Consider the following 22,660-nt stretch of genomic DNA (forward strand, 5'->3'; position numbering starts at 1 on the left):
AAGAGATCATTCTTTTAAAATTTAGCCCATACGTTGGTCTATTCGCAGCAGCGCTCCACTAAACACTAGCACGAAAATAGTCTTCCGAGGGAAATGTGTTCTCTTGAATTTCGAGGATGCATACCTTCATAGAAGCACCAGCACAGAAATGACGCAGCACTACGCTGGAAGTGTCATCTTGTAAGCGCGCGATAACAAAACGTTGCGTCGCGCAAAGATGGTATTTCGAAATTGTGCAGCTCTCGTAGAACATACAAAATAGTTCACCCATTTGCACGGACGCGTCTTCCCGAAAGTCGGTATCTTCCGTGTCGATTTGGAGACTGCCGGCTAGCGAGGTCGGTGGTAGGTTCTCGGCAGTCCTCTGAAAAAGCGCCCCCAAGTGCTAACGTTTCGGTCGATAAGACGCTTCTACATACCTTTTTTTTTGGTTGTTGACTGTCATGCTTTACTAGACGTCGACGTCCTTTAAGCACATATATCGAATAATTTTGTATCATCTAGTAGGAGACGTTTCGAGAGCTAGGTCTATAGGCCTTACCTTTCTCTCGTATCCGAGAGGCGAATCATAGTCACGGGGTTTCGATGGCGGCGCTTGCCGTCAGCAAAATGCACAGCGCACAGGCGGAGCGTGTGTTCTGTGCAAGGGACGAAACCTTTTCTATTCACTGCTGCCATACACTGTCTCTTCAAATTCGAATTAGCGGAAAAACTATGCAACTATTAGATGTGGCAGCCGCACTCCTCTTGCACCCCGTTATGCGCACCGCACAGCTGTTTTCTTGCAGAATTCCTCTTGTTTCAGTTGTTACAACCATAAACAGCGCAGTGATGCCTTGTTGATAAAATGTTCTGAAATGAGATCCCAAAATTTGTTAATAAGCACAAAACAGCTCGCGCATCGCACAGGCACAACACCACTTAAACAGACAACTCGCTTGCGGAGCTGCCCATAGGCCAGCTACTCTCGTTATCAGGCAACAAATAACGGCTTCCGACTCACTGGTTTGAGCTTGCCGTTGCAAACGTCTATACATAGCAGACGCACGAGGTCATCACCCCAAGATTTTCTCTTCTGTGATAGGCCTGCCACCTAGGTGCCCTAAAGCTGTCCGGATGATAATACTCTCATCTTCGTATGTAGGGCTGTCACACAGGAGATGTTTGATGGTTTCTTCAACACCACATTTGCTGCATTTGACACAGTCCACCATTGAAATGAGGAATGTGTAGGCGATTGCGAAAAAAAAAAGAAACTTCTTGTAGCAGGCGGTGAAGTAACGTTTCTTCCCGTCTAGTTAAAGCTGGTAAAAATTGTGATATGTTACGTTGGCCCGTGGCGTGTAGGCGTCGGCTGGTGAACTATGCTATATTCCATTTTCTAAGAGTAATAATATGGGCAAGACCGCTGAGGTACCACGCTTCATCCGTTCTCGACCATGGTATTGAGATGTTTTCAAATTCTCCGTGCGCCTCACGGGCAGCTTTGTCGGCACTTGCCAGTAATGTAGCAGTGCCCAGGTAGCCACTGAGATATTAGGCCATGGCCTATGTCCGCCACTTGATGGTAGTGTTATCGTATGTCTGCCACCAGTTGTTGAAGTGGGCTGCGGCGCAGAGCTGACAGGAGCGATTGCAGAGCTCCCTTTCAGTTACATAATATAGCCGAGTGATTTGGTGACTGTTGATTCGCATAAAGCGCTGCGCTACGGAGGGCAGCAAGTTGGGAACCTCTCGTTGTTGTGACGTGGGTGACCTTGAACTTCTTGCATATTGACATCGACGGAATTATAACCGCACCAGTAGACCTGGGCAGAGTCGAAGAGCCATCTACATCAATGTGAGTTTGGTTGGAGTAGGAATCATACAGTAGATGTAAAGCAGCTTGATTCAGCGCATAAGTTGGCAAGTTCGACTTCTTTCCAACTCCAGGAGTGGACAGCCGCTCTTGTGGTTGCCGGATACACCGCAAAGGAGTCGGTGGTCTTGCTGCCGGCTTGAAATCGGATGAAGGAGAGGAACGGTAGGTGGCTACAATGGTTCATAAATTTGTCTCTTGTCTACTTTTCTATAGAGAAGCAAGGCGTTCAGACTGGTGTTGGGAAAGATGTTGAAAGTCGGTTCTAAGCATGTCTGCTGCGATATACGTACTGATATGATATTCTCTGGTGATGGGAATCGTTGCGGTTGTTGAAGCGCATCGCAGTAGACTAAGACTGGCTCTAAGCGCTTGGGCTTACATGCTATCAAGCCCTCTGAGATTTGTCTTCCGGGTGTTATGATTGCCGTAGAGAACGTGCTCTTGGTCACGCGCAAGAGTACAATGAGGAAACCACGATAGGAAGAGAGTCGGAGGACAGTCCCAACGCGATGCTAGGTGCTGCTATTTTTCCCGAAACAAGCTTCTCCCATCAGAGAAGAAGCGCGACGAAAGGAAGAGTAGTCATTCCAAGGCAGGCCACGACGACGCGAAGGACTCGTGTACGTTTTCTGGAAGAAAGCCGCCACGAACTTCTGTCTGCCCTCTACTGAGGAGCAGCGGAGAAGACCAGCTGAGAGTAAAAGGTCTCCTCTCTTATTCTCACGGCCAAACCTGCTCTCTGCCTTTGCACCCGCTGGAACTTAGGGTGGGGTCACCGGTCCGATATTCCGTCTGTGACAGTGTTGTATGTGCTTTATTCGCTGTCGTCCTGCTGGGTGGTGACCTGTGTGCGATTGGCTACCGCCAGGAGGACGCGTTGGAACAGGGGTGTTAAATGACGGTGCGGAGAGAAAACAAGCGGCTCTGGGCCATGGAAAGAAGGCTCATCCAGACGCTCGTTGCTGAACACTTGACTTTGAACACTTTTTCTATTGAACGATGTCAATTTTTTTTAGTTCAAGTGCCAGTAAACCTGTTGGTTATCGTTTTCCCAACTTCCGAGCTTCTGATTTCTTCCACCCGAAGCCTCAACCACGCTATCATATGGAACCGGGTTCGAGACATAACCTGGCGCCGCAACACGGCTGCTTGACAGCACGGGAGTTCTGTAACGCAAGAGATCCATATGAAAAGCGCTTTCTACAGTTGAAACATAGAACACACCGACAGTGTCTATGTTTTTCCAGCAATGGCTATTAAAAGGTGACGGATCCAGAAGAGTAGCTTCTTTAGCTAGGTCATATGGGGGCTCCAGGAGAGGTAGCGGAAAACAAGGATCCCTAAAAATCGATGGTTATCTTGTTCAAGGTAGGCTGACCATTCACAGACACCGATAATAAATAATCGATTTTCGCGTGAAGGCGACTAATCCGCATTTTACTGTTGAGGCGTCGAGGCCTTGTCTCTGAATGTTAGCGGACGTCTGCCTTGGAGCCTTTTGTAATCTTGCCCGAACCGGTGTGCGAGTTACTCCTGAAGCCCAGATGCAATTCTCATCTGCGTCAATTGACAGGCTCACTGAACTGTGGCAGGGATTCTGCCAACCCAATCAGAGCTAGGTTGAACAGAAGTGGGCTCAAAACGCCACTTTGAGGAACTCCATGGCTGGTGTAGTGGTTGGTAGTTTGGCCATCCTCGCCGAACACAATAAAGCTCATTCGGGTCAGGGGGCTCTGATTCCACCGAAAAGTTCGGCCTCCGATTTCAGCAGCCACGAGCGCGCCACGGATGGCTTCCTGAGACTCAAACTCATTATCATAAACCTCCTTCACGTCCAGAAATTGCGCTGCCGAGAGGCGTTTACATAATTTCTCTTGTTGAATCGAAGACACAAGATCAATGACTTTGACGACCGACGAACGGCCATGCCGAAAGCCTGTCATTGAGTATGGTTAAAAATTCTAAAGAAACAACTCAAGGCGCTTGAGGATCATCGTTCAATCAACTTGCTAACACAGCGAGTGATAGCAATATGCCGATATGATGTTAGTTCAAGGGGAGAATTTCCTTGGTTTAAGATTGGGATAAGACGACTACGCTTAAGCTCAGAGGGAACAACACCGTCACTGCATCAAACGTTGAGATGACGTAACAGGATCTGTCGTGCTTCGTGGTCAAGGGGGTGAAGAGCAGCCCATGTTATATTGTCGGGTGCGGGCGAAGAGCAACGCCTGCAAATGGCCATAGCAGCCTCCTGTTCATAGATGGATAAATATTCGTCCATTGCCGAATCTTGCATCTTGAAAACAAGCAGGAAGGGATCCTCTGGAGTTTGTAAAATAAAATATTTTCGTCGATATTATGCGTCCTCCAATTTCGCGCCCCCAATTTCGTTACAGTCTGTGTCGTGGGTAGAATGAGTGGACCCAGTCTCGAATTCCTAAGGAGCAATCAATGACGGTATAGTACAGCGCGGCTTCAGCATGGCTGAGCACATTTAGTGAGACATGATTCGTGCGGGGTAATCCATGTGTAGCATAATTATCACCGAGCACCTGGAGTGCTCGGTGATGGACGAACAGCCAGATAGACGAACAGCCAGGCTAACACCTCCAAGCTCTGACTTCAGCACATCTTTCTCCCTTCGCATCCCATCCCACGGGGATTGTAAAAGGCAGCGACATGACTTCTCAGACATCTGCCTGTGTAATCTTTGATATTTTCTCTACAGTTTTGCTCGCAATGCAATATTACGTATAGCTGTGATTGCCTTACGCACCTCTGGATACACCTTTTCAATTTCACCACACAGACTTTGCTGTGAGGACCAGCGTGTAACAGATGTGCAGCCGCTTACACCCACGCCAAGAACAATCGAACATCAACCTGCAAAGCGAATAAAGAGTAATAACTAAGGACGTATTATAGGCTCATGATACCGCGCTGTAGATGTGATCCATATGCCCAGGTCACCATTGTTGCTCACAAGCATATAGTCAGTCTTTCAAACTGTGCAGCAACGCAAGAACATTGCTTTCTTCGCCTCGAAGCGCGATACTCAGGTGCTGTAGGCAAGGGTGCCAACGTCTGCATAACGACAATCGCGGTAACGCCAGTACACTCACTCTGTAAATGGAAGTACAGATCGTAAGCACCTCATTTATTTTTCGCTCTTATTAGTTGTATGCTCTTATACTTTGGGATAACTCTGAGCAACCGTTTATGAGTAAAGAACGCCTGCCGTGCGTGGTCAAAGGCGTTTTTCGCCAGTATATGAAGCTTCTGATGAATATTACTAACGAATATTAAAACGACAAATATTACAGACGAGTAGTATAACAGACGAATATTACAAAAGTAATAAAGAAGCTAAGCAAAGGCCACGAAAGGCGCCCTCACTGACGAAGAGAAATGAGGTTGGTGTTAACATAGGCAGCAACAAAACAGTAAGCGGCAAGGCCGAGCGACGACAGCGGTGAGTTTTCCAACCAGAGAAAAATGGTGTGTTCCTGCAATCGGACGCTAGCGGAAAATACAAAGCATGCGCGTGTCAAGGAGGTTAACCGAGAGACAGCTAACCTCGCAATACCATCCATCATATGATGGCCTGCATAATCGAGCAAACAGGTTTATGTTTAAAGGGGCAAAAACAAATTCGCGGTGAGAAGAATTTAACAAGAAACCTATTGCAGTTTTTCCTGCTTTTGATGCTATATACTTGCACACCGATGAACACAAGTGCAAGACAGACACCGCTGTTCGAAGATTACACGACTGTGCTTCCAGCAAAAACAAACGACCTGGTTTACGACCGGGGTTGATAAATTGATCCTCGCACGAATAGCGACACACGAGAAAGTTTTTTTTTTGGTTTTCAAGCCTTGCGTGAATTTACGATCCTGTGACGACGAAGGGCGTTAGACCTTACTATAGTAAATTGTTAGTACTGTCATGTATATGTTACACAATTCTATAGAAGTTGAAAAAGAAATTCTGCAGCGATACCTAATAGTATCACGCCGTGCACAATTTGGAAGCTCCCAGTGTAAGTCTACCTGCCATCTAAGTCTTAATGTCATCATCTATTCGAGGTTAAAAAAAGACTAAATTATAGGGTTTAACGTGCCAAAACCACTTTCTGATTAGGAGGCACGCCGTAGTGGAGGACTCCAGAAATTTCGACCACCTGAGGTTCTTTAACGTGCACCTACATCTAAGTACACGGGTGTTTTCGCATTTCGCCCCCATCGAAATGCGGCCGCCATGGCCGGGACAGCGCCATTGAAGTGAAAGGAACAATAAAAGCATTAATGACATCCAACAATGCCACTGTCTTCAAGAAAAGTCTTTAGTGCTTTTAAAGCGCTCTTCTGCAAAGACGTTGTTGACCAAGGACCCAAAATTTTCTTTAATCTGAAAGGCCTGCGGTCTTATTTAATTAGGGTTGATTTAAGTCGGCATCTTGGTGTGTCGTGATGTGGGCAATCTAGAAAGAGGGGATATATACCTTCGTCTACAAATCCAGAATCACATTCGGGCGTTTCCGCACGGCCAATTCTGTGTAAGAACTGCTTTGTGTAGGCAGTGTCTAGCCTTAATCGTTGAATAAGGGTTTCCATAGTTCTGTCTAATGACAATGAAAATTTGAATTGAATAAACGAATCAATACGGTATAAGTCCGAGCTCTTAGAATTCTCGTCAAACCAAGTGTTTCTACACATATTGAAAGACGTTGTCCTAATAATGCAGCGCAATTCATTGTTTGATATTGGGAGCGGCACCGCATCATCTTTGAGGTGTGCTTGTCGTGCTGCTTTATCGGCTGCTGGTATCCAATGCCCCGGTACACTGGAATGCTATTGCATGTTTCGCTTCGCTTGCCTTTGTGAGGTTTTTAAGTGTTTTGTATATTATACTATCACTGGATGTTTTCCATTTTGTGCTGCAGAGTGATGTTAGAGCCGCCTGTGAATAGCTGAAAATTACCCATTTTCTGCATCTCTTACTGACACTATAAATTTTATCGCGCACAGGATTGCGAACAGTTTAGCCGTTCTGTACGAAGTCGCACGAGATAACTTAAATAATGCTTGTTTTTGAGGTGCGGTATAATGAATGACGAAGTTGAAGAGGTTGCTGTACTGGAGCCATCTGTATGGACGTGCGTATCCTGAATACCGCATATATATCTGGTAAAGTGCTAGTTGTTGAGCAGCTTGAGTGACCATGTCTCTTTTTCTGAATATCCCGTCTATTGACAATTCGATTTTTGGAAGTGTAAGCAGTCATGGAGGATATTCGACATTGCAAAGCAAGCAAAGCAAGCAAAGCAAGCAAAGCAAAGCAAGCAAAGCAAGACAAAGCAAGCAAAGCAAGCAAAGCAAAGCAAAGCAAGCAAAGCAAGCAAAGCAAGCAAGCAAGCGAGCAGGCAGGCAGGCAGGCAGGCAGGCAGGCAGGCAGGCAGGCAGGCAGGCAGGCAGGCAGGCAGGCAGGCAGGCAGGCAAGGCAAGGCAAGGCAAGGCAAGGCAAGGCAAGGCAAGGCAAGGCAAGGCAAGGCAAAGCAAAGCAAGGCAAGGCAAGGCAAGGCAAGGCAAGGCAAGGCAAGGCAAAGCAAAGCAAAGCAAAGCAAGCAAAGCAAGCAAGCAAAGCAAGCAATCAAAGCAAGCAAGCAAAGCAAGCAAGCAAAGCAAGCAAGCAAAGCAAGCAATCAAAGCAAGCAAGCAAGCAGGAGCAGCAGCCGGTGTCTCACGTCGTCCTCGTCTACGTAGCGCCGTAACCTTTGTTTTCAAACTCTCGCGTTCTCGCACACAGCGCTCACACGTCCCAGCCTCCTAGAATTGTGGCATTGGAGTGGCCTTGAGATAACTGGTAGCACAGGGTTCCAAAAGGGGCCCACATTGACGTGCGAAGGGAGACACTCGCCTTTGAAAATTATTTTCACACAGCGGGATGTGCCGAGGCGAGACACATGGGTTATGGTGACGCCATCAACGGCTTGCTACACTAGAATCGGCAAGTCAGGGCTTGAAATGGAGACATCCACGTTGTAGATGACACCAGTAGTGGAACCACTGTCCAGCAGGATATACGAGTGGACGTTCGTGCCTCCAAGTTCTGTAAGTTTATTTAAAGTGCTCAGCGTATTGTCATGGTCGACGTCAATAGACAACATATTTTTTCGTGGGTTTACTCTAACCTCTGTGACTTGCTTTGGGGCGAACGCTTCAAGTAGCACCGAGACAGACTGTTGAGTCGCCTCAGGTTGTCGCTAGCGAGTTTTGCTACAAGTAGAATTGTACTGACTGCGGTATTCCGAGTTGGTCCTACCGTTGGCATGCTCGAAGACATGGACGCCCTGATGGTGTGCTTTCGTTTCGCCTTGTGGCTCCGCACAAACTCGAACGCGTCATCGGAGAAGTCCTTACTGCTGAGCGAGTAGACACTTGTGATGTCGCTGTAGGCGTTGCCCTGGAGACCGGTCCGCTTACTAGACGCAACCGCCGCTGATGCCGACATCCCCGGCAGAGCACAGGGACGTCAGCTAGCATCCGCGCCACGAACCATGGCAGTTATCGTAAGATGTGCGCAGAAATCCGGAGAAAACAACTAAGCTACAGAAATAGCGTCCTAGCTCGCCGACACTTTGCTTTAGAGACATATATACACATCTTGGGCTTCCACAAGCGCTGCATGGATTTAATGTGCACGTTCAAGTGAGGTCCCAACGAGGGAGCAAATGCCAGCACACACCCACACCTATAATTTGCGCCAAGCGCTAGCGAAGACGACTTAACGGGCCGTGCTGGTTTCGTGTGGGGTGCGATATATTCGCAGAGCACGCGTAGGCGGCGAATGCGACAGAGCGAAGACTATCAGCAGTACCACCACCGGCCAGTCCCGCTCCACCTGGGTGCCTAATGGCGGTCAGAAAAAGGGCGCGGCTCTTTGCAGAGAGACGCGGGCCCTTGTTAGCGCGCATAGGGATCCTTGTGCCCTGTTCAGCCGCTATTCCAACCGCTGCTTCACCGTGCTTGCTTGTATTCCCCTCCCCGAGCGCTGATTGGCCGACCTCTCAGCTGTTGTCTTGTAATAAATATCTCTCTCGGCGTCGCCATCGTGTTCTTCGAGTGTGACCTCAGAGATGTGCGTATCACTTGCGCAGGCATTACGCACTCAGGGCCTATGCGGCACCCTGCAGCAAGATCATGCTCTCTTTCTCGTGCTACGGGAGTGGGGCGGGGGACAATATTTCGAATAACGAAACACGGGCAAGGCGCAGGTAACCATAACATAAGTGCCGTGTTTGGTCTTTCAAATTGTTGTGCCAAGTGTTAGTGTGCTCATCTGGAAGACACCATTGTTTTGTTGACAATTAGGCGAGGTACAATATGAAAGCTAGCGCGCGTAAGAGCTCAGTTAGATGGGAAGCCGCTCTGTAAATGAACAACCTAAGAGATCATACAGACGCGTTCCTACTTCGCTCTTAATGCTGTGCATTCCTACTGCTCTAAACTGCAATACCTCTCATGAAAGAATTGGAAAGGATTTGGCAGGCGCTGCGGCGCCTTCCAAATTGTTTCGCGTGGCTACTACATAATGGCGCCACAATGCATCGCCAAAAAGGGGATTGTTAGTGCGAAGTCGTCACCAAAACTTGCGAGGATTGCTTTTAATAAAACTAAGAAGGGTGACGCTGAAGTAGTATTGTGTGGCGTTTTCTTTTTGTCTGAACTCTGCTTTCGCGCTGTGTAGTTTGTGTCGAATGGAAGGTTCATGGTTAACGTTTTTTTACAACCTCGCGTCTTACCTAAGGATTGTTCACTGTTGATTTTCCAAGTTGACTTGGTATCAAGTTAGTAATACAGTCAGTAATAGCAGATTTGAACCTGAGCCAGAATAGATTAGCATCAATGGCTGCGTCGGAAGCTATAGTTGCGAAAAAAATTCGAACTCGTGTGCGAGACAGATTAGCACCTTATCGTCTGCCCTTTCGACATAAATTACAGTTGTTACTGATCCACGCTGTTCACCTGCAAAGCTAAAGCAGAGCGGCAGCAAACATTTGGGTATGCTTTGACAAGATAAGCCCTCAGCTACATCAATTCGAATCTAGTCTATTGGAAAGGGCTGACTAATAAGTATCAAGTAGGTTTTTAGCTGTGCACTGTTTGCGCGTTGGAGATGATATGATTTCATGAAGGCTAAAGTTCAACATTAGGTCTACCAGTATATCCACGGCAAACAATGTCTCACCTCCCCCCTTCCCCCTCCCTCCCCCTCGGCCCCCTGAGTTGAACACGGGAACATGGCGGCGCGAGCAGCAGCCTGGATCATCGAATTCACTTGCAGGAGGCGTCAATATGACTGTCTGGAGCCGTTCACCTACATGAGTGACCTATACTTTCAGCGTCATTTTCGCCTTTACAAAACGTCAGTGTACTGGCTTGATTGGAGACAGGAGAGACAGTCGGAATTGGCGAAGACCGTCAGCCTTTATAACAAAATATTCTAATGCACTCCCAAACAAAAACTACATCCTAAGAAAATACCACCCAATATTATCAAGTAACGAGCATCTGCGAAAAGCATCGGACGTACGTAGGGTTACCTATCGCCGCAACAGGAAAGTTAAAGACATGTTAGTGCACGCAAAAGTCAGCCAACAGCATTCCCGCTTGATAAAAGAATGTTGTGGCCTCAGGTACAAAACCTGCAGGCACCTTCAAAGTGACAATAAAATTAAGAGCACCGCAAATAGTTATACACACGAAGTCAAATCTAACTTCACTTGTACCAGTTCGGATATGATTTATAGGCTTGAATGTTCCTTCTGTAAGAAACAATATATCGGTGAAACAGGACAATCAATGAACGTCAGATTAAACGGACATCGCGTGGACACAGCTAAAAACTTCCCAAAGCCATCGCCGAGCATTTCAACCAAACAGGTCATAACTTTGATGAACTTAAATCTACATCTTACAGTCAAATTTCTGTTCTGAACGAGAAAGAAAATACAGAGAATCATACCTTATTCATAAGTTCAAGACATTGCAACCAATAGGCATAAACGTTTCACTGGGAGCTTTAGAATCTATTCGCTATGCTAAATTACAAGCTATAGGCAACAATACTTTGTATTTCTTAGCGTATTTTTTTTCCTTTTCTTTCCTTTTTTTTTCCAGCCGGCGTGTCAAGCGCCGTTGACACGTCGGCTAACACGCGTGCGTTGACACGTGATTGACAGATGGCAGGGTCCCTGGCCTTGTACACAGCACTCCTTTATACTCAATTCGACACGCTAACACACTTTCGCTCGTTGCCGCACCCACCCGCCTTACACCCTCTCCCCTTTAGAAGAACCCCACCTATATATACTGTGGTGAGGAAAGCATATGTCGCCTTCAAGAAGGGAAGTCCAGTTGTTGAAACGTTGGCTCCTGCTTTCACCTTGTTCTCGTTTTGCTCAGTGTACTGGCTGTATGACGAGTTAGGCGAAGACCCTCGTCTGCGGAGACAGCGTGGCGAGAAAATTGCGCTTTCCGGGCACAGATTGGAGGGCGGAGAAAGAGTTCGTGCGATCACTTCGGATTGCTCACTCTTAAAAATTTCACAGCCTTATGGTTGTAATGCGGGTGTATTTATCTTTTCACCCTTGTAAACCCCTTGCAACACCTTTCTTTAACAGAAAAGGGTGTTCAATCAGAAAATACCCTTGAAACACCCCAGTCTTTCTAATTTACACCCTAATTTTAGGGGAATATGTGAACTTTGCGGGAGTAAGTAAGCCGACTTTGCGTAGCCAGATATCAGCAAAAGGCTTCGCAAGATCAATGGCAAAATCTTTACAATGCTATCACTGAATACTTCAAGGTGTGCAACCAGTTAGACTGGGAATGGTTAGGAGTGAGGGCTAACGGTAAATAGCCCACCAACTTACGGTTCGTAAATCACATTGGCATACTCAGCAACGCTGCAGAGTATTTGCAACAAACGTTTGAGGACCTTAGCGAAGAAAGTGTAAGAGTCTGATTGAAGGTTAGTATGCAGAAGAGAAAAGTAATGTTCCACAGCCTGGCGAGAGAACAAAATGTCATGATCGGCAGTTAGCCTCGAGAACGTGCGCGGAAATACGTTTATCTAAGTTAATTACTCGCAGGGGCCTGTGATGAAGAAAATTTTTAAGAAATAAAAAAATTAGCTGGAGAGCTTATGGCAGGAGTTACTAAATCATGACCATGGAGCTTACTGCTCATCATTGATTTGTACCGTTACTAACGTATGGGGCCGAAACTTGGAGGTTGCCAAAGAAACTTGGGAAGACGTTGAGGACCGCGCAACGAGCGATGCAATGAAAAATGTTAGGCGTGACGATAATAGACGGGAAGACAGTGGATGTGGATTAGAGAGCGAACGGGTATAGCTGATATTCTGGTTGACATTAAGAGGAATAAGTCGTGCTGGGCAGATCATGCAATGCGTAAGGGTGAGAACCGCTGGCCTATTGGAGTTGCAGAATGGGTGCTAAGGGAAGGGATGCACTGCCGAGCAAGGTGGTGAATAAGGTGGGCGTGATGTAATTAGAAAATCTGAAGACACATGGAACCAGTTAGCACAAGACAGGAGTATTGGAGATCGCTAGAGAAGCTTCGTCCTGCGATGGACATCAAAATGGGCTGATGTTGATGATGTCACGACAACCATGCCAGCGTCTTGGCATGTCATTCATGTTATATCATGCATGCGTGTCAGGCACGTTCTGATAGCTCGATTGCGTCGATTGCGTTGGGGGAGGGGCAGTAGCGGCGTAGCCAAGGGGGGCACACCGGGCACTTGTAACGCTTGCTAACAGTAAAAGTTTTGCTACTATGGCACTGGCCGAAGTCCTTGCCCCTCCACAGTCAATTGGAACTCCCCCGCCCTCACACGAACCATTTTCTGGCTACGCCACTGTGGGGAGGGTGCGTAAGGTTGCTCTAGACCCCTCCCCCTATTACTTGACAATGGAAGCGGGGGAGGGGAGCTGCCGCCGGGCCGCAAACCTTGGGCAGCCCAATTACCAGCTGCATTTCCTTTTGGACATGAATACTGCTCTAATGTCATTACACAGTAGGATTCATGGTGGCTCGAGGACATGCGACTTAAAAAAAACTACATACAGCCATCAGCAAACCTTAGCTTGAGCAGGTCTTTGTGAGCTGGGCAAGAATCTCATAAAAAGAAAAGCTGCGCACCCCTCTTACATACATTGCCAGCTCTGGATCACCACCGACTGCACCTTTGTGACAAAAAGAAATCACACAGGAACTGCTTTGGGAGTTGTCTCAGTATGCGTAAGCATTGTGACACTTGCTCATCTACACGCAGTCCAATGTCGTTATCAATGTTATGAGACTTGATCCAACGAGTATAAGCGACAGCGCTGCGGCGACGCGAGCTGCTGGTCGCCGGCGCAAAGTGAATGAAGCAAGCAAAGTATTGCAGGTGCCGGTGTCAGGTGCGCTGATGACGTTCCGTTCATTTTAGACGTTATCGCTCTTTAGCGCTTCACTCATCCGCGTCAAACCATTATCAACCATTCTCCGGCGGCGTCTGCTTGGGGCACGGCCGCACGAACGGTATCTTGAAAGCGAACTGCAATGCGGACAGAGTGGGCCCACCACTGAAAACTTCACGCGCTGTGTTCTCGCCGTTTACTTCGCTTTGAAAACAGACGCGCGTACACCTATATTGAAAGTGATCTGCGAAAAGTGCATAGTGCTGCATGAGCTTAGAGCTTCGTGAGCGCTGTGTTCTCGCCGCTTCGGTCACGTTGAAGCGAGAGCTAGCACGAAGGTGAATTCACTCACTGCTGTGGGTTCTATGTTGAGAGATACCGTGCGGTACAGGATGACGGACGGATGGTTTTTTTTTTGTTGGGTAAGTATAGAAATGCTCACGTGATAAAAAAATTGAAGGGCCCGCGAATTTCACGATAACCACCATCACCAACCTACTCCCCAGCCCCCTGCTGAGCGATGCTGTCTTGGTCGCCCCCTCCCCACCCCCGGGAAAAGGGACACTACGCCTTTATATGAGTTGAAGAAACGATGATGAAACGCTGACAACGACAAGAATGGCGTTTCCTAACGCGTTATCTCATGGCCTCTGAGATTTGCGCGCGAAGCTGGCGCGCGCGAAACTGAGAGGCCATGATTGACCGCTTAATAGCATAAAAAGACGAAAATGTAATGCCAAGGTAACAGTAAAAAATGTAAACAAAGAACTGATCTTAACCATACTGGTTGGGGAAAATAAAACTTAGACAGCCGCAACACATGCCACTAAAGCCACCACCGCCGGCATAACGCGGAACCAACAGTTGGCAACATTCATTCGCGCTTTTCCGCTACCACGCCGCTACACTGCTGCTTCGTCTCCGCAGTGAGTGCCGACATCTTTTCGCGCCTATCGTTTTGTTTTTCTGCAAGTCCGCGCACGCAGCTCATCAGTGGATGCACGGCTGCACTGCCTCGCATTGCGACCTGCGTCATTTTCTCGTGTTTGCACAATTGGTGCGAGATATGTCGCATGTGAAATGTTTGATAGAAGTGCCTCACGTCCAAGTGAAGCGGCCATACAGGTGCTATATGGCGGTGTGCACCGTTCTCGGAAGCGTCGTCGGGTTTTCGGCATGCAGATTTCAGGTACGTGCAAAGGCGTTTAGCCCTCCTATTGATCTCCGGAGCAAAGCGTGCAATATTTCACGTGAAAGATGCAGTGCCCGTCACCATGGTGTGAATTTCGAGCGGCAAACGAGAACTGCGGCACTTAGCGCACACTGCGGCTGCTAAAAGTCAGCGTGGAAATTGTTTTACGTTACCATAATATATTGCTCTCAGTCTAACCTACGGCTTGTGGACAGCTAGCCCATTGACTTTTGCTTGTGGAAGCGATAGGTATGTAAATGGGAAGCGGTATTAATTTTAGAGAGCAGACAGTTGTTTTTCTCGATGTTTGCTCGTGTTCATGGCGTTATGAAAGCTAGAAAACTAACTGGCTTGATTGTGCTTAGTTACAACTTCACGGGGCGTAACGTTGGGGCTGTATGTGTTTTCTGTGCTGCGAGTACCACTTTCATGTTTTGTTGCATGAGAGTGGTAGCTGGTACGTCCCGCCTGGGCAGAATAAAATAAAAGCAATTTCCTCACTTTCATACGTATGCAATGTGACGTAACGAAATTTCCAGCGTTTTATTTGGAGCGTAAGTATCATATCCGATATAGTTTACTAAGAAACTCAAATTCTATCTTAGCTTAGTAGCCATGAGACAAGTGAAACTTGCATTCCTTTTTGAATTGTTCGCCGAAACCGCACAGCTCCTGGCAGATGCGTCATCGGGTATTTAACAGTGGCTTCGCTGCGTGAGTCGCTCTGTGCGAAAATATTGCCCAGTTAAGAATCCTGTTAATTTATGCCGGCACTCGCTCATATTATTTTTAAGCGGTTACTATCCCGGAGTACCGGACGATGCCAAACTTGTTGCGAGGTGTAGAAAACGCGGGAAATTCGAAGTGGCGCGCCTGCAAGTTCCTGTTATTTGTTTCGTGCATTCAAAGCCAACGCACACGGTATCACTGATTTATTTCCATTTCTGCTGTACTTGGTCAATCTAATGTGACAACCGTACTTGCTCGTTAATCTGCCTTTATTGTGTATTCAGCTTGGCTTCCAGAAAACACTAGAATTTTTTTCAATATCCAAGTGACGGAATATTTCACTGACGGCCGTGTGTGAAACACACAAGATGACTAAACTGATAGCAAAATGATGAGATATATCTTTTATAGAGTTTGGACTCCACTTTTGGTGAGGATGTCGATCGACCTTAGGCCTGGTGACAGCACGCCCAACATGGCCAAAGTGCAGCCTGTCACTTGAGTGCCCCCGAATGTACCATCAACATCAGAAAATGAAGCAGAGCAGGTAGGAAAAGTTTTCACTTTCGAACAGAATACTGACAGCTGCCTTTTTTAAAAACTAAATAACATATTTACAAAAACAATGCTTTCTCTTTGTGCAGCCTACAGAGAATTTTTTTGCTTGTTATACAGATATTCAGAAAGCAGTTCTGAACATATTTTGCATGCATAAATAAAGAAAGAGTGCACTTTCTGAAGAAATTGATGCACTGAAATGTGCATTCGGCGCACACAAAGCTGCAAAATAAGCAAAAACGTTAAAGCAGTAAAAGAAGCGAACAAAAAACGGTTTGAAAGATGTTCTAGCATCCTAATCCGCCTTGGCACACGGAACTAAATATGACAGCAACAGAGGTGCATGCAGAGAAGTGTTTGTAAAAGTTTACAAGATATGGACATTGTCTAAGAAATTGTTATGTACTCGGATCTTCTTGTTGCCATGGCAGTGCAGTAAAAGCTCAAGATGACGTCCTGCTCCTAATAAAGCACCTTTAGATTTTAAAATTAAATTCTGCCCAGTTGAAAAAGACAACAGGAATTCTTGTCGCAACTACAGAAATTTCTGTCGCGACTGCAGAAATTTCTGTTGTACGACAGAAGTTCCTGATGTTTCTGTAGTTGCGACAGACATTTTTGACGTTACCACAGAAATTCGGATGTAGCAACAGAAACATTCTGTCCCGAAGACCAAAAGTTCTGATGTCACGACAGAAACGTTCTGTCGCCACAACAAGAGTTCTCAAGTCGTGACAGCTTTCTATCGTGACAGCGATTCTGACTTTATGACAGAAATTCTGTCGTCGCAACACAAAGATTCTGTCGCGACGATGAAGAGTTCTGAAGTCGCAACAGAAACGTTCTGTCGCGACCACAAGAGTTCATGAAGTCGCAACAACTTTTTATCGCAACAGCGATTCTGACGTCGCAACAGGAACATTCTGTCGGGACTACACACATATGTGCCACTTTCTGTCGCAGCGACATAAGGTCTGACGCCGTGACAGAAGTGCTTTCCGTCGCGACGCTTTAAAATTGTATGTCAGTTTCGCATCGGTGGTGTACACTGCACTTCTCTCTTGCGCGGTATTCAATCGTGCTTCCCTGAAGCCGGCAATGCTGATAGCACCGACACCGGTATTAAAGTCAACGTGGCACAATTGTTAGAATTGTGCCGTGACGACGAGGCACCAGCAACGCCATACCGGCCTCATCAAAATCATACCATCTGCGGGAATGGCTGCGTATCCGTTTTGCTTTATTTGGTCAGATGTGGCACACAAGCCTGTGGACTTACATGTGCCGTTACACTGACACATTAGTTAATTTCCTAGAAATATTGCATAAGCTTTTGCGAAGCGAAAAGGAAGTCTTGGGTTGTTCCACAAAGTTGCGTGAAAAGCTGTCTCGGTCGGGTCTCATTATTCTAGCACAGCGCTGTCGTGAGAAGCCAGTATGCTGTCGGAAAGAACATTCATCTACGAATGTTTATGTAGCTATTTTGCATTGAACACACGAATTATATGCGCGCTCAAAATTGTAAAGAGCGAGAGGCAACTGTCGAAATTAGTAGTAGCAACCCTGATAGTCACCGTTGTCTATTTCTGAATTTCTTATTTAATATGAATCTCGTACAGCAAAGTCGATGTTCTAAAACTCTACGATGTACCCGCCGATGGTAATAACTTTTTCTCTTCTGGAGACGCGGCAGTTGACGCGGTGGAGTGACAGCGGATCTTGGCTCTTAAAATGGAAATGTAAACATCAGCGCAGACAGATTCGTGCTATTGATATGGCCAAAATGTACACCCAAAGACTTTTTCTGGGGTGGCGCAGTGGTAAGATGCTGGGCTCGGAATCGTCAGGTCGCAAGTTCGCATCCCCGGCACAGATGTCTTTCTTTTTTCATATTTCTTTTACTTTTATATTTCTCTTTTTTCTATTAACAAATTTACGTAGCCCTAAAGAGGTTTCTGTCAATTTTAATTAAATATTGATGAACTACAGAACTTTCGACTACAGGACGTCACACTACAGACAACAGAGCGACAAACAACAGAACCACAGAAACAACGTGCCAAAATACGACAGACTGAAATTTCCTGTTGTGTTTTTCAACTGGGTGGGGTTTTACATGCCAACGTCACAACCTAAAGTTTTTGCCACCTGGCCGTTTTTAATGTGCACCTGAATCTAAGGGCATAAGCGTTATTGCGTTTTACCCCCAATGGAGGGCAGCTGCCATGGCCTAGATTGAAGATGTGACCAGCATGACTGAGCAGCATGGCGCCATAGTAACTGAGCTGTAACACTAGGTCAGGATGATAAATACTGCTCAGAGCTACCAACTTCTTGGCTCACAAGCACTTTGCACTAGGTTAATGGAGTATGGAGTACTGACAGCGACCGTTTATGTACCAATTTATTTTTAGGCTGTCGACTCCATTATCAGGGTGCGAAGCTTCAGTTAGTCAAAACCTCCCTGAATTACACAATCAGCTCAAAACATGCGCGATGTATAGCAGGATTTCGACAAGAAAATGGGGTCAAATCATGTCGCCGAAAATGGAGGTGGCAGTCACACTATTTCATGCATTGTGCCTAAAACATAGTTCACTTCACTTTATTACCTTAAAAACCACATTATAGGGGTATTACATAAGGGGTGGTTAATAAAATAAACATTAGAAACAGGCGTTCATTTTGAGATATGGGTGACAACAGCTTCAGTAAAGGCAAATGGGCTTGTGATGGCTGCGATGGCGTGTGGAAGGCCGTTCCAGTCCCTTGATGCTCGAATAAAAAATGATGCTTGAAAAGTGGTGGTCCGGGCACGTGCGCGTGCAACTTGAAGCGGATGACCGGTGCGATGAGATATGTATGAAGGGGGCGGGATGTAGGGTAGGTGATTTAGGGAGCTGAAAAAAAATGAGCGGAAGAGACAGAGGGTGGCAACCTGTCGACGGAAAGAAAGCGTTTCCAAGCCAGATTGCGCTTTCATCGATGAAATGCTGATATTGTATGAATATGAAGATTGAATGAACTTAGTAGCACGATTTTGCACAGCCTCAAGTGCTTTTATGATATAAATCTGATGCGGATTCCAGATGGGAGATGCATATTCAAGTTTCGATCTTACAAATGATTTATAGGCCAACGCTTTTACTTGTTGTGGGGAATGACGCAGATGTCGCCTAAGAAATCCCAGTGATCTATTAGCAGCTGAGATGATGTTAGTAGCGTGCAAGCGCCAGGACAGATCACAAGATCGGATGACACCGAGGTATTTGAATGATTGGACTTATTCTATTGGAACATCAGCAATGGAATAGGCAAATGTGAGGGGGTTACCGCTGCGAGTGAAAGACACGAGTTTACATTTGTTAGGATTTAGGTTCATTAGCCAGCGATTACACCATTCTTGTATATTATTGAGATCGTTCTGGATGAGTGTGTGGTCAGATGTGTTAGTAACTTTGCGGTAGATTACACAATCATCTGCAAACATGCGAATGTTACATAATACATGCGTTGGTAGATCGTTAATGCAAATTAAAAAAAGAAGGGGTCCCAAGACGGATCCCTGGGGGACGCCTGATGTTACGGGGAGTCTGTTAGAATAATGGTTATTAACACAACAAACTGAGAGCGGTTAGTCAAGAATGCTTCTATCCATTTTAGTACGTCGGGGTGTAAATTTAACTGAGACAAATTAAGCAGCAAACGTTTATGAGGAACTGTGTCAAATTCTTTTGCAAAATCCAGGAATATGGCGTCAGTCTGAAGGTTACTGTCAAGGTTAACATGCAGGTCGTGAAGGAAAATTGCCAGCTGTGTTTCGCAAGAATAGCCTTTTCGAAATCCGTGCTGACAAGGGTGAAAAAAAAAAAACAGATTGAGTCTAAAAAGTTCATGATATGCGAGTATATGACGTGTTCCATGATTTTGTAGGGGACACTAGTTAATGATATAGGACGATAATTTAATGGGGTGTCTCTGTTGCCTGATTTGAAGACTGGAACGACCTTGCCCACTTTCCAGTCGGATGGTAAGATGCCTGTAGAGAGTGACTGCGAAAACAACAAAGTTAGGTACGCAGCAGGTACATGGTTAATATTTTTAAGAGTTTGGAATTAATATCATCTACACCTGCTTACGATGAAAGCTTGATGTTATCAATAATCGAAGTGATTCCGTCTGCCGAGAATATAATTGGCGACATACGCACAGTTATGTTAGTAGATGTGGGAAGATCTGGAGTTGAAGTCTCGTTAGTAAATACAGAGAAAAAGGCTGCGTTAAAAATGTCAGCACACTCGCTGTCGCTGACCACTTCGCCATGTGCATTTAACACGCTGATCATGCGCGCCTCCTGAGCGTTTATTATTTGCCAAAATTGACAAAGGCTGTTCGTAAGCATTTTAGGCAGTTCATCGTGGAAAAAGGAGAATTTAGCTTTCCGTATAGCCCTCAGATAATCGTCCTCGGCCACAAAATATTTCTCCCAAGTGTCCGTTTAGTTTGGCTGAGCGGAGGAGACGTTTTTTTTTTCTTTTCAAGTCGCTGAATCCTTTTGGGGAACCATGGCTTGTTACGATTTCCGCGGAACGTTATTATCGGTATGAACTTATCAACGAGATCACCTAGTTTGTTTTTAAATATTGACCAGTTTTCATTAATAGAGCGCGTAGAACATAACCTCACGAACGTAGGAAGAAATGTGCTCAGATCACTATTAATTGCATCATAATTACCTTTATTGTACAGGCAGATTGTTTTGCTGACTAAATGGCGTTTCACGGGTTGAAACGAAAATGTGGCGTGAAATACTTTATGGTCGCTGACTTCAGGTAGATATGCTATTGATAAGCTTTCCGGATTACTGGTTAGGATGAGATCTAAGATGCTGGAAGTGCTCAGTGCAACGCGTGTAGGTTCTGATACAAGTTGGGTTAAATTGAAATTAAGGCAGAAATCCACAATATCTCTGGCTGGCTCACTGCCCATGCTTATGGGGACGTCATTGCTCCAGTCTATTTGAGGAAAGTTAATATCACCAAAAAGGAGGACTTCTGCTTGCGGGTGTTGATTACTAAGGTCACTCAAACTGTTATTAGGTTAAATGAGAAATCTGGAATATTATTCGGAGGCCTGTAGCAAACACCTAGAATGATAGTATGGGGGGAAGCATGAATATTTAGCCACAATACTTCAAGATCAGAAGTAATGTTTTTGGCTACGGAGCATGATAACTGCCGGTGCACAGCAATCAGTACACCGCCCCCCCCGCATGCCTTTGCGATCCTTTCGGCAGACATGAAATTCCGGTAGGTCGGCTAGTACTTCTGTGTCTGTTATATCTTCTGTTAGCCACGTTTCGGTTATCACCATTATATTACTGTTGGATGATAAAACAAGGTTGGAAAAAGCGTCACGTTTGGGAAAGAAACTGCGTGCGTTGGCAAAGATTACAGACAATGATATGTTAGATTTCGGCTTGACAGTGTAGCAGAAATGTTTACGACGGGGAAATTGCTATATTATTTCGTTGACAGACTGCGTTTGCTCGTCGTGGACGTAGCGCTTATGGCCCATATGCAGTGTTTTAAATCGCAAAGAAAAAGGTAATGATTTGCTTTTTGCGATAGTTATGAGGTGCCTGCGAGCGTTTTGTACGGAACGAGTGAAATCCTCTCCAACGCTGAAGCTGGTTCCTTTAAACTTGCGGCCGTTAGAAAGAATCAATTCTTTTGTTTTATGGAAGGTGAATTTTGCTATGGACAGGACGGTGGCGGTTAGTACCTGTGCGATGACCGAGACGATGCGCGCGCTCAATTCCCTTCAGCTCGATACTAATATTCAGATGATCGTGGCAGTTCTTGATGATAAGTTGCTCGGTCTGGGCAAACGCCTCTGATTCAGTTGATTCAGGGAGGCCATAAAAAATAAGATTATTGCGTCGTGACTGGTTCTCAGCGTCATCAATACGCGTTTCAAGCCTGTGTACCACGGTGGCCACTTGAGCGGTAGACGTTTTGACGGTTTCAAAGTCAGAGCGCAGGGAGACAAGATTTTGATAATGCCCCTTTAGATCAGTCATGCGTTTGCCCATGTCAGCAATAGCTTTGTCTGTCGACAATAAATGAACTTTCGGGTATTGAACCTGACTGATTAATTGCGACTGTCCAGCAGACAACTTCTTCAATTCAACTAGTAAAGCGTTGGAGTCCGGCCCTGGGTTGCTTTCAGTATCGCCCGACATCATCAACAAGGCACGAATTACATGAGAGCACTCAAGAGCGACAAGAAGGCAGCAGTGCGGGCTCGGCAGCTGAAGCAGGAAATATTTGCTAGACTTCTTACAAAAAAGACTGTAAGCTTTACCAACCTGCATGACAAGAGTGAATGGTTTAGCGATCTGCGTCTGTGCACAGCCGCCGAGCCCACAAGTCGCCACCGGTAGTGCGTGCTCTTTTGTAGTTGACCGTAAGGTTGATGTCGATGACGACAGGTTCGTCCATGCTGCATCGAGCACCACCGTCTTCGGTAGCGGTGTCATCGAAAACGCAGATCCGCCGCTCCCGACGAAATCCAGGGGCTTCAAGGGCGGTGCAGCTGAAAAACCAGGGGCGCACATCGGGGAGGGGTGACAGGCAATCCTGTCAGTTTCACCTGACGAAGCACGATATTGCAGCGGGGCTGCCAGGGAAGCCGTCACTAGGGCTGGAAGCAACAGGCGCACGAGTGCGCGCTGAAACACCTGCATGACAAGAGTGAATGGTTTAGCGATCTGCGTCTGTGCACAGCCGCCGAGCCCACCTATAGTGAATAATAATTAGTC

General features: G+C 46.2%; 1 pseudogene; it reads right to left on the reverse strand.

Annotated features, from left to right (window-relative positions):
- Positions 1–21,354: 21,354 nt before the first annotated feature.
- LOC126542899 (uncharacterized) lies at positions 21,355–22,456 on the reverse strand (annotated as a pseudogene).
- Between the last annotated feature and the right edge of the window lie 204 nt (positions 22,457–22,660).

Source organism: Dermacentor andersoni, chromosome 2 (assembly GCF_023375885.2).
Source record: "Dermacentor andersoni chromosome 2, qqDerAnde1_hic_scaffold, whole genome shotgun sequence".
NCBI classification, from domain to species: Eukaryota; Metazoa; Arthropoda; class Arachnida; order Ixodida; family Ixodidae; genus Dermacentor; species Dermacentor andersoni.